General features: G+C 44.2%; 1 protein-coding gene across 1 annotated transcript in view; it reads right to left on the reverse strand.

Annotated features, from left to right (window-relative positions):
• Positions 1-15,285: 15,285 nt before the first annotated feature.
• The window catches only part of ppp1r3b (protein phosphatase 1, regulatory subunit 3B), a 60,258-nt gene continuing 58,128 nt past the window's right edge, over positions 15,286-17,415 (reverse strand). The window contains exon 3 of the transcript XR_013507139.1: positions 15,286-15,295. The gene's annotated coding sequence lies outside the window, so the exon portion shown is untranslated. The remainder of the gene's footprint in view (positions 15,296-17,415) is intronic.

Genomic DNA, 17,415 nt, shown 5'->3' on the forward strand with positions numbered 1-17,415 from the left:
TGATTAACTCCAATGTCCTCAACGTCCCCAGACTCGCAAATGCAGATTTGGCAGAGAGCGTGAGAGGCTTTGGAGTATCAGTCTTTCCATATTAAGCTACTAAAATCAGATAATGTAAGGCTAACGCTAGCGATGCTCACTCCAGAGTGATGGGCCTATATGAATAGGAAACTAAATATTCAATTACTAGTTTATACAGAGAGAGAATTCAATTTCTATCTGTCTCTTCCGTGAGTGCAGGGGTCGTTCAAACTCCCTGTACCACTTTTCCACGAATGTCTACTTCTGCTGGGGGAAAATGAGGTAAACAGAAAAATGAGAATAGGAGTGCAGCGGCAATAAAAATACAATATACATCAGTCAGAGAGAGAGAGAGACAGAGTCTTAAACTGGTACTATGTCACCCAAACTACATTTCTGGAGGTGTTCAGACATAGATCTAGACGGCAAAATTGCCCTCAAATGTTTTGCCGTCAGATCTAGTCAATATATCTCCTATAGGTAAGTGTGTGACCGCGCCCAAGAAAGATGATCATATTGTGGCTCGCATCTTTCTCAAGCCATCCATTATGATTGTGAAATTACAAATTGGATCTCGCACTGTACCATCAAGTGCAGTGCAGGATCCATCAAGTTGTCATACATCTGTAAACAGAATATGAAAGCTGAAATATATTTACAGAATAAGAAAAATCTGAATCTATTTCTAATTGCATCTAAACTCCTGTACACAGTATCTTAGACTGATCATTTCAAGAGCAAAACACAGTAAAATTGACGGAGATTGCACAGCTGTAGAGAGTTGCTGATGTTCTAAATGGGAATTTCATAATGCAACAGATGTGACTTTTTTGTTTTTTTCACAGCGCAGGGGGACGGCGATGGGACGAATATCATCTTATCATCAAGGCATCTCCAGTGGAACATGAAAACGCCCGGACACGCCCCCCGCGAAATCGCCGGACAAAGTGCTACACCTTCTGGAAGAAAGGCCCAAAGCCCCCGAACGAGGACCATTTTGTCCCGTCAGAGACCACCTGCCAAAGCAGACGCACCCCGTCTGAGGAGTTTGGGCCGAGAGAGGAGAGGATTTGGGGGCGGCGTCTTCCTTAACTAAAGCCACTGACTTTCTTTAACTAAACTCCCATCTGTTGAGTGGCCATTGTCTGTTAAGTAATGCAGCTGCAAAGGACCGGTCCCCTCTTTCATTACAGAAACACTTTAGCATATTCAGCCCCTCTCCCCTCCTCTTCCCCCCCCCCCCCCCTAGTATTCAAATACTGTTACCAGTCACTGATTTATTCATTGGCTTTACACAGCGCACACACTATCCCCCCCCTACCCCCCCCCTCACACACACACACCACCCGTCCTGCCCCGAGCCCGGGCAAACCCTCCTTCCCCGACCTTTTCCCCCAAACACCTCGTCCAACACTCCATAGTCATCCTTTTACTTGCTCGACACATCTCATCCTCCCCCTTTTTTTTTTTCGGCCAGTCAGACCTCCCAGTATCCAGCTGTCACTCCAGCAGATAAACCTTCTCCCTTCTGTCCGCCGGTCTGTTTTCTGCCTCTCCTTCCTCCTGGTAGCGGCTTGTCCCGCAGGTTGATCAGGTTAACCTCCTGATTAGGTCTTTATGGTGGAAGGCAGGGGCCGGGGACATCTGTCTTTCCCCCCATCTTTGTGATCGCAACCCCGCTTGGTGACCGCTTCCCCTCCCGCCGCCTCCGCTCTTTGTGGCCTCCGTGTGTTTGGGCGAACAACCCCTCGAAGCCGCCAGCGTTCGCCTGACAGCCCGTCGTGTCCCGCGCAGCCCGTATACTAGACAGATACCGCCACTTAACGCCGCGGCCTGAGGGAAATATAGCCCGTTTTATGACGGAGAATTTAAGTGATGAGTTAGCGTCATCGCCCCATGAAGCTGTCAAGCCTTATAGACGCGGTCGGGCCCGGGGTCGGACCGAGAGACGGGTGGGAATGGCCCGTCGGAGAGTGGGCGGGTGAAAGGGAAAAAGCAGCCCACCCACAGTCCTTTAATTTGAGGCTGATTTTTGTTATGCGGCCCCCCCCCATCCACCTCCTCCTGCGGGGCAGAACAGTTTTACAAGCCCCCCCCTAAAGCCTTTTAATAATGGGTGTGAAGGCCGGAGAATGGGGCCTGGTGCTGCTGTTTGACTGCACATGGCATGCTGTAATAAAGTGGGCCATTCATCCTCCGCTCCCTTTCACTGACTCACTGAGGGGGGGAAGTTTAGGGTAGGGTGCTTGTGTATGGAGTGCCAAGCACAACCGGGCCGCATTAGCTTTAATTGATCTTTGGGATTCACGCGCGCACACATCTTAAGGTGGCTTTTCTGTTCCCCCGATTTCCTGGGACGTCCTCCTTTTCGCCTTTGTGGCGTCTAGAGCGCCGGTATGAGATTATGAGGGGGATGAGTGGCCATTCTTCTGCCGGTAGAGTGGAGAGTCGGGCCACTTAAACGCCACTTTGGGCCACAGGGAGGATTCACACACTCGCACAAGACAAAACACACATCGAAACACTTGGAAAAACGAAACAGCGCTGTTGCTGAATTTGCTGGATCTTCATTTTCCTTTTGTTCGACCATTTTATTTCTCTTTTCTCTCATGTTCTGTAAACACTGTCAGTGTTTACATACATTTACCATTATGATTAGGGTTAGACAAATATATCAGGCTGTCATTGTCATCCTTTGCGGTTCCTCCCTGCCCACAGCTACAAAAAAACAATCTGGAATAACTGCAATGAAATGTTATTTTCGTTGGCCATTTTATTTGTTCATTTAATTTTCAAAGGCAGCAATGAATCCCAAGTTTCACGGTCGTTGAATAGTGGGTCACCCTGCTTCAAAGAGCTGCTGAAAGAATGTCATCAGTCTGGGTTTCAGTGGAGAGTTTTAGTGTCCCATGATGGTCTAAGTGTTGTTTCAGAGGCTTTTCCACCCTGAGAAGAAGAAACATTTTTTGGTGTATCAGCTATCGGCAACTTCAAATATCGGTCTCAGCCTTCAACAAACCCTAGCTGTGATAAAAGCACAATATCAATATTGTACTAACATGTAATGACCTATTAATTAATGTATGATAACTAATAGAATTCCGTTAAGCAATCAATTAACAGCTATTCTAATGTAGTAATTAACATGATAGCAGCAACTTTTAAAATGTGGATCATCACTGCAGTCAATCTATTGAGATGCTGTTAACTTCCTTAATGAGGAGTTTTAGTCATTGAGGTAAATGTCTTTTTAATTCATTAGTAATATCTTCGTAATTAGTAACTATTAAGCTCATCAACGGAGGACAACTTTCAGGTGGCTTATCAAAAGCAAATTAAACATCATCAACAGACTAATGTGCCTTTGATGGTGCTGCCTATGGAGTCTTAACTAATGACACAGCTTCGCTATCAGCCTGAGTAGCCCCATTAAATCAGCCTGCCCAAGTTAATGTTAGGAGGTGTTAACAGATTGATTCGCTTAATCTGTTCAACTACATCAACAGTCAGCATGGGGTAGGTCAGCCGCCTGGTCGTGTGCGTGTGTGTCTGTGTGTGTGTGTGTGTGTGTGTGTGTGTGTTAACCAATTTCACAGTCCATAGTCATGCACAGTTAAACTCATGCGCCACCACAGTTTTGGGCAGAGACACCCCATGATATCCCCCCAGATAAAAGAGGAGAGAGAGGAGGGAGAGAGGAGGCTGCTGGTGGTTTGCTGCCTCTGCTGTCGGGCAAGAATGGCAATCTTCAAGTTCATTCAGCGTGATTAAACCCGAGCGGGGACTTTTCTTCCCAGCTAATTATGTGGAAATTACAAAGACAATAAAGCATCTGGTAGTCATTCTTCCTCTTTTCAGATTTTTCTCAATATTGTGACAGGCCGACGCATTGTATCTGAGCCCGGGCTCCCCGCGTGGAGCCGGCTGAAAGCTGAGGTCAGCGGAGAGCAAATAGATGAATTTATAACTTTGCCTTTTCACGGCGGAGCGGGGATATTGCCCCTCCTCGTCTGCCCCCCCTCCCCGTCCGCTTCCCCTCCGCCGTTCCACCCCAGAGACCACCACTTATTCTGAGGACAGAGGCTTTCTCCCAGCGTGCCACCCAAACTGAATCTGGCTCTTCCCCCGAGGAGACTGGCCCCGACTCCCTAATACCGGCCCTCCTCCCTTATTCCCCCCATTCCCAGAGTGGGAAAGCATGGGGAGAAAGAGTGTGACCCGCTGAAGAGTGTGTTGTGTGTGTGTGTGTGCCTGTGTGAAGGGAGGGGGGGGTGTTAAAAGAGACCAAGACCCCCCCCCCCCCGGCCGCTGATTGGCAGGCAGCCCTGGCAAATGCGCCATGTTTTCTAATTCTGCTACCACAATTCAACACACAAGTCACAGCACAGCTACTCACAATGACCAGGAAGTCATGTCTAACCATGGAGACTCACCACAGGAACAGACACTCTGCATGTTTATTATACCAACAAATTAATTAATAATTAATAGCTGCTCAACACACACAGCCACTGTTGCACCTCACACTGAACTAGAGAGCAATGGTGTTGAAATTGACAATCCATATTTCAAAATGTCCTTGATGAGCGACTGTCCCTCTCAGCTGCAACAGTGTGTCTCCATTTCATTTCTCACCTCGTCCACCCGCTCCTGCCTGTCCCTCCACCTGGTCCTCCAACATCTCCGCTCCTCCGATTCTCCCGCTTTCCACCTTAATTAAATGTGCACTTCATTAATGTAAATTGGGGGGGGTGGGGGTGGGGGGCTTTAATGCCCTTGTTGAAATTCTGAAGAAAGTGCAGTGGCCTCGCGAAATGCTCCAGCATCATTGCAAATTAGATTAGGGACCAAGAAAGGCAGTAAAATTAGAATGATAATGGTTGATATGGCTCCCTGACAGGCATGACTATTCAAGGATCAATGGGATGTCGAATGCTTTCGCGAAGCCCACTCTCCGAGGCTGCTGGGGGGGGGAGGGGGGGGTTGGGGGGGGGGACGAACGTCAGCCTACAGATGTGCCTTTTGGAAGCACTTGAAATTAGTTTAATTTGGTAAATGGTAGGGATTTAGAAGCTTTTAGCCAGACTGTAACAAGACAAGAATACATTGAAATGTTTTGCCGTTCTTTTATTAGCATAAAACAGGGGCTGGGCCGATTTGCATTCCCAACAAGTCCATTTTTTTTTCCTCGATCCGTTTCTTTTTTTTTTTTTCGACGAGATTGCATTTGCATTCCGTCCTCCGCCGCGGTTCAGAATGAACACTTTTTCAAGAGTGTTTTTTAACCCGGCCTTAATCCTTTTAAGGGGAGGGGACGGGTTGATTTTATTCCGGCTAATCTGATCAAAGACGCCAATTACAAGGTCATTTTGATTAAAGTCCAATAACTATAACCAGGCTAAGAACATTTTCATGCCTGATGAGACCTGTGCTCTGTTTTTGCCCGCCCAAATAATTCTCTTTGACAAGTGCAGAAGGTAAAATACATCACACACTCACAACAACACTATTCTGTGTGAGGGACCGTGAGCCCCTCTAACGATGGACCGGCCCATCTTCCTCTGCTGGGGTTAAACAGGCTGCTTCCCGCTGGCTGAGCCGCGGGCTTTGATTCAGCCTCCATTCTTCCAGTAATCTGACATCATTGACCTAATAGCTTTTACTCTGTGGGTAAGCAGGCAGACTTGGCCCACTTCTGAGGAGAGGGGGGCAAGGGAGGAAGGGGAGGGGACAGTGGGAAAAGAAGAAAGGCTGAGAGCATGGAGGAAGTGACTTTTAAAGTCTTTGAGAGGCCTGAATAGGAAACACGGAGCCTAAGAATACAAAGAGTACAAATAGATCTGGAAATGTCTGTAGTCAAAATCATAAATATCACTTAACTGGTGGTAGTTACTGAAGTGTGCTGGAGTGCTGATATTCACTTGAAGCCTTTTTTTTTTTTTTACCAACTGAGGGGGCGGCAGCAGAAAGCAGGTCATGGCAAAGTGGCAACCGGCAGCCCCATAATTAATCAGCTTCCACTGTAATTAAGGTGTCCATCAACAAGCCAGGCAACAGTGTCTGCCCCAGTGCCATGGAAGCCTCAGGAAATCAACCTGCTGGAATAATGAGTTCACCTTTAACTGGCTTAGTAACAGATAAACACCGCATTACAAGCTGAATGCACAATTCATCCGATGGATCATCGCGGATTGCAGGGGGGTTTCGTGGATCCCGCTCGGAGCTTCGGCATGTATAAAGTGAGATGTGGTCTTGTATACAAATTCGTAATATACTTTGAAGTTGCCATATCTACTTATACATTAATGAATGTAATCAACTGCATACTTCAGTCACTGAATATTTGAAGCTTAATTAGGAAGCGTGATAGCTCCTTTCCCATCTTCCATCTTTCCAACTATCTAGGGTAAGTTAAGCCAGAGTGGGACATCCTATAACATGAGATACCGTATGTTTTTTGTATATATTTCTATGACTGATAAGTGAAAATTATCATTACTTAAACCATATGATTAAAATTACATAACATCACTGGTGAGACTTCATAGAGAAAGGAGCAAAGGAAGTTCACCTTCCAAGGCCCAGGTCTGTGACACAATCTTTTTCTATTTTGATGTTATAAAACTGTTAAAAATATTACACTATATTTTGTTATACAAGCACACAATACTAGTTGTTGCATCAAAAATTTCAAATAATTTTATTTATTTATTTATTTTTATTATTTTTTTTCAAAGTCAGTCTTTTTTTGTCGTCCCACTTTATCAGACTCAGCTAGATGCAGTGGGACAGCGTGGTTTAGATAAAGTGGGACAGTCTTCAAGGCTTTTGCAGTGGATGAAAGAAAAGGAGAAATAACAAATTGACATTTTGGGACCACCAGTACTTAAGTCTGGCAAGGCTCTGGTTCTTCTAGTAGCCTACTGTTATTTGAGATTGTGTCTGAATCCTATTTTCATCTTCACATACATGGATATATGGATCAATTGGATATAGGAAGGTGTGTCAATTGCCATACCATAGCCTATAAGCACGTCCAAATCTTAGCTTTTATCATGGTAAAAGAGAGCAAAGATCAAGAAAAAATTGCCAGAAATGTATTTGGAAACCCTGCATAAAAAAGGTCACATCAGGGGAGCCTTTAATGTTCCCTCTAGCTGTGTATGTTATTATTTTAATGGTAACATGTTAACAACATGGGTTAACAACATGGGTTATTTGTGTGTATGAATTCATGTTATATATTATATATACGACTAAAAATGCAATAAGCTGTAATTGGTGTAGCCTATACAGTTAAGACTTGAATTATAGTATTGAAATATAGTGCAGAAGAGTGTCCCACTGAATCAAAATTGGCTTTGTTTACTCTGTACACAAATGGTTGTGTCATGTCTTCTGAGAATATGATAACAACATGGAGCCTTCCTATTTGGTTAGGAAACATCTTTAGCAATTCAAAAACATATCATGTGTTGGGCTAGTTTGTTGGATATATGCGTGAATTTGGAAATGCAAAAAGTGTCCCATTATGCAGAATTTACCCTACTGTTGAAGTGTCCTTGAGCAAGGCACTGAATCCCTACCAGCTCCAGTAGTGCTGCTCTGTAGCCGAGCCTGACCTCTGACCTTCCTGTTGGGGGGGGGGGGACTGTTTCTCCTTCTGAGAATCAATAGCAGTTTTACACATATTCATATTTACTGTTTATATCTTCTGGTTTGTTGATCTGATCCATCCACACATACTCTATTTGGAGCTCGGCCCTCTCTGCACACTCCCCCATCCCCTCGTTCCGTAACCTTGAGCGATCTCCTCCTTCCTAACCGCCCGGCCCGCACAAGTGCACCGAGCAGGAAGAGGCAGTCTCTAAATGCGGACATTCTCCGGCGAGGATGCATGGCCCCCGCAGCCGTGGATCAATGGCAAAAAGTGGAATTAGTCATTCTAAATCATGCAGCGGTGGTCGAAGAGAGCTCCTCCGAAAATCATTAAACAATCATGTATTCCCATTGATTTATTCTAAATACCTGAGGAGGGAGCAGATTAAAGCAGGGGAAGAGCAGGCTAATGCAGATGAAACAGCTGAAGGATGGGGGGTCCTCGGGGAACGCTTTTGTCCTAATCAGAAGGAAACAATACTGCTGCAATTACCAGCCTAAGCAGGTCTATTAAGGCTCCTTCACTTGACATATTTATGTATTTCAGATACTGCAGGCCACATTAAATGGAGTTTACTCAGGCACTTTTACATCTCTGCTGTAAACATCCGATACACCGGGGGACAAGGTGAACAACCCATCTGCTCCTCTGTTGTCTCTCCTGGTAGTTCAGCCATATATACACGACATATAAAAAAAAATAAAAATGAAATCAGGCATCAAAAGCTTTAGCTGAGCTTTATTTTGGACAGAATAATAACCCGACTTCACCTCGTTTGAATAAAACATTCAAATCAGCCATTAGACAAATAGCAGGCGGAGAATCATTTCACGACTTTCAGAGATTACACTGAAGCTGCTACCCACAAAACCACTAAAGGTATTCATAAGACGGGCTATATAGATGTAATTTGATTAATTCGTTTATATCAGACAATTGCCTAATAAAACATAGATTAATAGAAAATATCCGTTCCTATTCCGAGGCATGCATTTGGTTAATATGATAGGAAGCCAGACCTCCCGAAACTATAAATTGCAAAGATTTAAATAAGTCTCACAAGTTATTTCATATAAGTGTGGCGGTGAGATAGCGGAGACCTTAAAGCCGTGTAACTTATTCCCTTGGAGAAAATATTAATCAAGACAGATTAAGCGACTTTGCACATTTGCTTAATGTCTCCGAGGAGATGGGAGGAGAACATGTCTTAAGTTGGCACATCAGTAACAAAGCTTTTACATCTTAAAAAAAAAAAAAAACCCAAGCTGGAGTCGTAAGGCCCCCGCCATCTAAAAGCTTACTCAAATCCTCTGGTAGAAATAATAGGGGGGGAAGAGGATGCAACTGTAAAAAGAGATGCAGAACACTTGAAGAGATTAGAAAGACCCTGATTGAAGTTTCCACAGTGAAGTCCCAGCCACAGCTCCTCTCTCTGTTATCTTGAGTGTTTTTCATTTTGCTCCGGCTGTGGTCACTGTAAAGCACATTGAGCCGTAACTCTTGACAGTTGCGGACAGCGCATTAATTCCGAGCGAGGAATCCTTTCTTCAACTGAGCAAAGAGTCATTGTAAACGCTCATGCGAGGAGGTGATGTGCCCCTATTTAAACAGCTGTGGGTCAACACAGACTCCGCTCAGAGGAATACGCGCTGTCATTTGTGGTATTTAATGATTCCTGCTCTTGACTAGAAAAGGAAAGTAATCGTCTCTTTTGAGGGCTTTTAGAAAGTCTTTATTTGACAATGCCTTATGTGACTGCAAAGGTACAAGGTCTCCGATTTACAGCCAGAAAATGTGCTTCTCTACCATATTGTGTAAGGAACCCTAACCTGGGACTGCTGATGGCTACAGAATTGCAGCAGCACTGATAAATAACATTGGCGCTAATGGCAAGACATCCATATAAAATTGAACATCAGCCAACATTATTTTCTCATGAAAGCAAGTGTCCGCTACAGACACCATGGATATCTAATTAAACTCCACCAGCACTGATATTACAGTGAAAGGACTGAGAAAAAGTGTTAGGCCTACATCATTATAGTTCTCAGCTCTATATATTATGCAAGGAGGAGAAAGAATAGTTTCTGCCATGGGGTTTAACAGTGGAGTCTAGTCAAGTTATGCATTCTGCACCTCCACTTTCTCTGTTGTTTCTGTGCCACATCACATAAAGGTCTCATCAGACAGAAAACAGACAGAAAACAAAAAGTCAATTCGACTTTGATGGAATCTCAGTAAAAGAAAAAACCCTCAATTTGATCGAGTGTGTACGTGTGTGTGTGTGTGCGCGAGCGTGCACGGCTGTGTATTAGCCAGTTAGTCTGGGTGTTTGAACAGTATCTTGATATAGCACAGTTATGCCGAAGATCGACTGGGCACAAACTTCTCGAGTCGAGCCGTCGGGGCGGATCGATATTTCTTTAGCACAAACACACGAAATGAAAGCACTTTTAAAGGCTGAGGCGACCGCTCTGCCACAGCAATCTGCATCGAATGCAGGATTGACTGTTCCACGGGCTTTAGTATGTGGGTAATCAATGAGGGTAGGGGTTGGGATGTAATGATTAACTCTATATGGGGGTTCCTTAGGCTGCCCAGAGAATGACTGGGGACACGGTGAAGCCGAGGAAGACCAAGGATCCATACTTGACATTAGTTGCCTTTTAGCACATTAGAATATAACACTATTTTGTTTGCAGCTATTTCATAGTCGCAAGAGCTAAACACCGTGTTAAATTACTATCCAAGTGGAAAACAAGTGATGAAAATAGACACATAAGACAACAAAAAACAGAAATGATATTATACGTGCAACATTTTTAACATCAGCTGTAAAATACCCTGCAAATATTCATCGGTCTGCCTGCTGAGCCTCTTGTCAGGTCTGCAGCATTAATGTGCCACTGGTGGCCTTCTGTTGACAAAAGCTAACTGATGACAGCCAAGGAGACACAGCAGTCAGCCATATTGGGGAAAAAAACACTGTTGACCCTGCTTAGATTGGATTTACCGCAAGGCTGGATCCAACCACTGGTAGACATGATGGATTATTGTAATGGCCACCTCGATGGCCTCTTTGTCATGTTTAAATGGCAATACATTTTAGCAGGAAGGAGGGAAATTTAACAACTTAAGGCCGGGGGGAGGCGAATTATCTGTTTGAGGTGTAAATAAAAATGTGTCACATTACCGATGCGCGGGGTTCACTTTGTGCTGACACGCCGCCAGGTGGGAGGGTGCACATATCTAACTCAATTCAAGCATACTGAGCCTGCCATTCAGGTCATCACAGGTTACCGCTTCTGATTTCCATTCATCATTTACATGAATCCAGTGGGGACAACCATTTGTTTCTGGAGGCAGGTATTAAAGGCCATTATTATATCCGATTGAAAGAATGCAGATATACAATTATGACTGTCACTTTGTCCATTTTTTTCCAGCTTTCCAGCAGCTACCAGGAGAGTCACCTCTTCAGTCAGGTTCCTTCAAATACAAGTTTGGTGAGAAACGCTGCAGTTGGTGTTGGCTAAGATGCTGATAGAGACCCAGACTCAAAGCCGCAGGTTTCCAGCTGCATTATCTGCTAGCCCTTCTCACCAGCTAGTGATTAAGTGTCTGACTCTTTAAACTCCTGGGGCAATCATCACACCCTTATCATGACCAGCTCTGTCCACGGTGTTCTGTTCCCATGCACAACTAGCACAATGCTTAATCACATGTTCTGCCAAGACACATAGAGTTGCGTGGTTTTTAGACCTACTGCCATCTTTTGTCTGGGTAAACCAGCTCATAAACGCCTCGGAGTGCCAAGTTCCACGTGCTCGGGGTAGCAATCTAAGGTTTAATACAATAGGATGGGACGATGGAGAGCTTTGAAGAGTTTTCCTACAAGGCAAAATGACTGGATGACAAGGAAAAGGAGTGAGCGAGACAGGTTCATCTATTTGGAGATAGACAGAGCTCCCACGCTGGGGCAAACAGTCTATAACAGAATGTAAATGAAGTAGCCTGTGCCAACAAACCAGTACTTTCTCTCTATCATGAATAAATATTAGTGGTTCTCACTCTCCAGCCTGGCCCGCTTGTTCTCCCACAAAGCCGTGTGTGTGTGTGTGTGTGTGTGTGTGTGGCGTCGCATTCCGCACTTCCAGTTGCTACACCGAGCGTCTTCATCGCGGCGGTGGAAACGCGGAAGCGTGGGGGGGGGGGTTGTCTTGTTATCAAAGAGCCCGTTGGATTGGTAAACACAAAGTCATTAACCTCCGACCCGGCCGGATCACGGGCCGGGGGGGGAGGGGATGGTGATCTGACTGTTTGGAGAGGAGATTCCCTCGAGCCCCGGGAGGTGTCGAGAGAAGAGACGGGCTCATCAAATTGGCTTTACCGTCAGAGCGGTGCCGAAAGTCGTTAACCTGTATAAATCTCCATTCATGTTTGTAATGTCCTCCGGAGAGACCGAAGACAACGTAGCGCCCAAAACCCAGAGGGAGAAGCACAGGAAATTGGAGGAATTATCAGAAAGAGGAATATATCTGGTTAATCATAATGACAGATTCCCAGTAATTATAGGGTAGCGATGGAGAGAGAGAGAGAGAGAGAGAGGGAGAAACATGGTAATGCGAACAAGGAGAACGAGGCAAAGGCCCAACAAGGAGAGCGCCTGCGGTACCGCGGCTCAACGGGGGGGCCCCCGCGTCTGAAGAGTCGATTTGAGCGCTGTCGCCGGTGACAGACTGCTGTCTCCGCGGCGGTGAGCTTTAAACGGTTTCTCTGTCGGGGGAGAATGGAGGGGGATAAACTGCACTCTCCAATCCCCAGGCCCATTTAGGGGGAGCAGATGAAAAGGCGGACGGACAGGCTATACATGTTCCTCCACTTTTATTCAGCGCCGGCCGGCTGATAAACAAAACAGCAAATATCCACTGCATTTTTTGACAGCCACTTTTCACCTGCCACTCCACATAAAGAAACCGCTGCCCGCTTTTCTGTTTTTTTCTCTATTGCTGTCAATCACAAAAAAAAAAAAAAAAAAAACGAGCTTGTCCCACTCCGACTGTGTCTGTATCTCCCTTCTTTCACTCCGATTGCACTCTGACAGATGATTAATTCAAATCAGCTGCTGGAAATAATTATTGCATTATGGGAACAGTAGTCATTATTTAGAACATGATTAAATGTATCTGTGTCTATTGACTCGGGCGCGTGTGATTTATGTATTTGTTTAGTCAATAGTGTAGTTGAAATGATGTCATTAATTATGTATGGGGAGTCCAGGAGCCGCTGAAAGAGCGAGGCCCTCCTCCTCCTCCTCCTCCTCCTCCTCCCCGCTGCTGCTCATCGCCTGACAGATGTAAGAGGACGAATCATCGTAGTTTAGGGAATTCCTCAGTCCCACAATCTATCTCCCGCTCTATCTGTACGCTCTTTATCTCCCTTTTATATTCTCTCTCCCTCTCTCTCTCTCTCTCTCTCTCTCATTTAATGAACTTTAAGTCCTCCGCCGCAGGTTTTTGCTCTTCATTCATCCTGTGTGACTGAACAGCCTCGTTAATAGGGAAGAAACATGCTTACAAGGTTTGTTAAGATGGTGGAGTGACTCTCTTGTTTAGCAAATGACGAGTCGCTCTGGGGAAATGCAGCCACTTCGTATTCAGCCGGCACATAACTTATTCCGCAAACAATGTTGCCAGGTAGATATAATCCAGAGAAGTGTTTTTGCAATCACTTTTACTCCCGATGTTGCAGGCTCTCGAGTCTCTATCCATCTGTCGCGCCCCGGCCTGTCAGTCCATCTCTCTGAGGGATTGCACAGTCAGTCTGTGGTCTTACTGAGGGGTCAAAGGTTGGCCTCCGTCCCTTGTCAAGTCTCCCTCGAGTAATTTCCATTTTAATGTCACACTTCTAATCTATCAAAGATGTGATGAACATCACACAAAGGGTTTAAGTGGTCTCCGCCGGGTTTCTGCTCCTTCGGCCGCGTGACCGGCAAAATTATGTCTCGCTATTTGTTACATATCTCACCTTCTGTCGCTCCTGCTCTCAGACTGACAGCCTCTGTAGAGTGAGAGGCACCGAATAACATTTCTTACTCAGTTTAAGATTTCATATAGATTATTTCTGTGGCGTACGAAGACTGAATTAATCAAGTGTGCTTATATACACACACTATATTCCAATAGTGCATGTCCGCATTAAGGTCATCCTCTTATCCTAATCATAAATATCTTTATGTACATGATACCAAAACATATTGCAATGGAAGCAGATCTTGTAAAGACTACAATAAGGCGTAGACCAGGACAAGGCACACATGCCTCAGTATCCCAGCTATTATATTACCCCTTACAAAAAGTCACATGTGAATTCACTGCACATGTGCTTTTTGGACACATGTTGGTTTTCATATGTGAAGATGTGGAATTTCCCATGACATTTTTACCTGTGAATTGTCTCTTTGCAAGTAAAATTCCGTTTTCACATGTGAAAATATTGTCATATGTAATGGCAGGTGAAAATGTGAAAAAAAATTAACATGTGAAAAATAAACATAAACATTAAAACACTTTTAACCTATGAATTAAAATGTTCACATATGGTCATATGGGATGTCAGAGTACAACATGAGAAAAATTGTTCACATGTGAAAACCAACATGTGTCCAAAAAGGCACATGTGCTTTGAATTCACATGTGGATTTTCACATGTGACTTTTTTGTTAGGGACAACATCACAGTTGTTATGTGAGTTTATTTGGATTGCTGAAAATGAATAAATCACGCTTACCTACACAAACTCAAAAATGGAATACTATCCCAAATAATATCAGAGTATAAATGTGCATGTAAACTCAGTCAGTATTTGTCAACATGAACAACTGAAACTGAAGTACAGACCAGACAACAGCGACTCAAACTGTATGGAGCTGCTCCATTAACAGTGAATGACAGACTGACTGACTCATAGAATATTTGCTTGAGCATTTTCATCACATAAATTTAATCTCAAGGCAGTCCTAAAAAGGTGACCCAACAAATATATCCATGTCCCTGGAAAATAGCTTAGGGCTTACAGTACAGTCACTTCTTCTTTACTTTTGTATCTATTCTCATAGGTCCGTCTATTTAACATTACAGTTTCAGGGCAGGATAAATTGTTATAGGGATATAGTCATGAATGTTTACTGATACATACAAGACTGTATTAGGACATAGCAAAACCACATACTGAAATTCAGCTTTATATCCTTTAAGAAATAGGATACATAATGATCATTTTGCCCTCTTGCTAGACCAGCAATTTTCATCTTACAGTTATCCTGCCTCCTCTGATGATAATTTGAGATGATAAAATCAGAATAGCAATGCCCATATGTGATATCTTTATCACAATCACGATGGTAATCAATATCATTCTTTATTTAAAATCATTAAGATTTTAATTACTTTATATTGGGAATAACATCCCATGCAGCGGGGATGTGTGTGTGTGTGTGTGTGTGTGTGTGTGTGTGTGTGTGTGTGAGTTTATGTGCAGCAATGAGCCCATATGGTCGGCGGTCAGGCTGACTTGCTACCTTCGTGGTGCTTTGTGCTCACGGTGTCTGGTGACCTGCTGACTGTTGGTCTGCTGCTTTACACACCATCATTTTTCCCTGTCACCGTGCCAACAGCGGCGGGGGGGCAACCTTAGCATGTAATGTTGATATCTCACAAACAAAATGATGTTTTCAACATTGTGAGAGATGGGTGGTTCCAGTCACTGCATTTCCCTCATGCCTGACTTGGGATATTAATGCGCTCCAGTAACTGTTAATTTCACTTTGGAGAAGTGATTTATGGGTAGACGGAGAGGAGAGGCATAATCTAATTGAGATCAGAATGGCTGTTTCTCACATAGTCACGCCTGCACCTTCCAGATGGGGCACCATGATTAATGCATAATGAGCAAATAATCCATGAAATTAATAAAAAACAATTCTTCAACTACTCGGCTCTCTTCATGGAGAGAAGAATAAATACAAATAGGAATGAAAGTGTTTTTGTCATTTTTTCCTCTGAATACATTTCTCTTTTTTTTTTTTACACACTTCAAGGGAAAGCAGCAGGCGGCACAATCAATGGAGAGAAGCGGCATAATCAATCTGAGATTGGACTGTCTGTCTGTACGCTTGGTTTATAAAACAATAAGGAGGAGGAAAGAGGTTGCTGGACCATTAATGTCTTCAACCAAATGCCTGCATTCCTCAAATGATATGACAGAAAGAATCCTCTCGACATATAAAGATGCCAGACGCCATCATGAGCTGCCAAACGAGAGCCACAAATCTAATTTGCAGGTACTGAAAACCCTGGCTGGGAGGATGTTTTTTTCCGTTGCTGTGTGAAACAGACTATCAAGCAGACACAACAATCAGTGACTCTCAAGGAATCTTACCAAGGTTTTATGAGGCTCACAGATCAATAAACTGGGATGAACCAGAAGACTGGATGTGGACCACCAGACCGCCTCTTGAAACGCCCTGAAACCACAGATTCGTGCGTTTGCTTTCTCTATATGGGAAGAGAGCGGACAAACTGCAAAGTAAAGTGAAGTATTAAGCATATGAAATTGCTCCGATACCCACGATTAGCAATAAATGGATAATTGTGATTTAGAATTACCATTAGAATATCTGGGGAATTGGATATAACCCATTTAAGTATACTTAAAAAGATGGATGTTGGATGAAAAGGGAAGATGGTAAAAGAAGTGGCCCGTTTATCGATTGACAAAACTGTAACGTTTTCATCTTAAAATAGCTGCCGCTTCCCCCGTCAAAATGATCCATAACGCTAAACGCTGACACCTTTCTAGAGAATATCCTGTATTGATTTTAACATAAGGATCCATCTTTCTGCATTAGAACACACTGCGGCGCACATTCGGAACAAAGACTCATCAAGTATATTTATCATTATTTGATTTATGCATCATCATTGAGCAGAGGGGTGGGGGGGCACGAGGCCGTTAGAGTCATCCGCGGGGTTAAAGTGTCCCGGCGGTAATGAACTATGCGTCGAAGCTGGAGCTGCCCACGCTATTACATCACGCTATTTATTTGCTTAGCGTGACTCCTAGCCCGCGCTGACCTGCATAGCTTACATTTCACACGTAACCCATTTACACAGCTGGAGCGGAGGGCCGCAGAACTGTGTGCTCCCATCAACTGAATAAGTGTCAACAGTTTGGGAAGGTTGAAAGTCCCTCTTATCGGTCATGCGGGAATGGTCCCATATCTTCACGAACGTACCCCCCCGTGCGTCCGCTCTTCTTCAGAACACAGGACCCGCAGTGTCACGCCGGATTGATTTCGTCCGATTCCGGCCCCGGCGATAAGACGCTCCTTTATAGCGGGAATAAATGGTAATAGCATAATCAATGATGTATAAATATGCCCATATTGCCCAGGAACTGTCCGCGATTGGGGTCTTCAAGCTCCCCTCCATGACGGCAGATCCAGGTGAAATGAGATCTCAGGGGAGAGGACAGATTTCAATTTACTTAGAGAGCAGGTCTGCACTTCTCTCTCAATAAATACCTGAGGATTGGATTGGACACACTTAAAGTCATTGGCTGTAAATGAGAGAGACTGTGAGGTCACCAGACTTTATAGACCCATTATAATCTGCCTGAGAGTGACCCAGCGGAGAGACTGCTGGGGAATGTGTGAAGTGTCGCTGATGTGTGTG

The sequence above is a fragment of the Centroberyx gerrardi genome, chromosome 2 (genome assembly GCF_048128805.1).
Source record: "Centroberyx gerrardi isolate f3 chromosome 2, fCenGer3.hap1.cur.20231027, whole genome shotgun sequence".
Lineage (NCBI taxonomy): Eukaryota > Metazoa > Chordata > Actinopteri > Beryciformes > Berycidae > Centroberyx > Centroberyx gerrardi.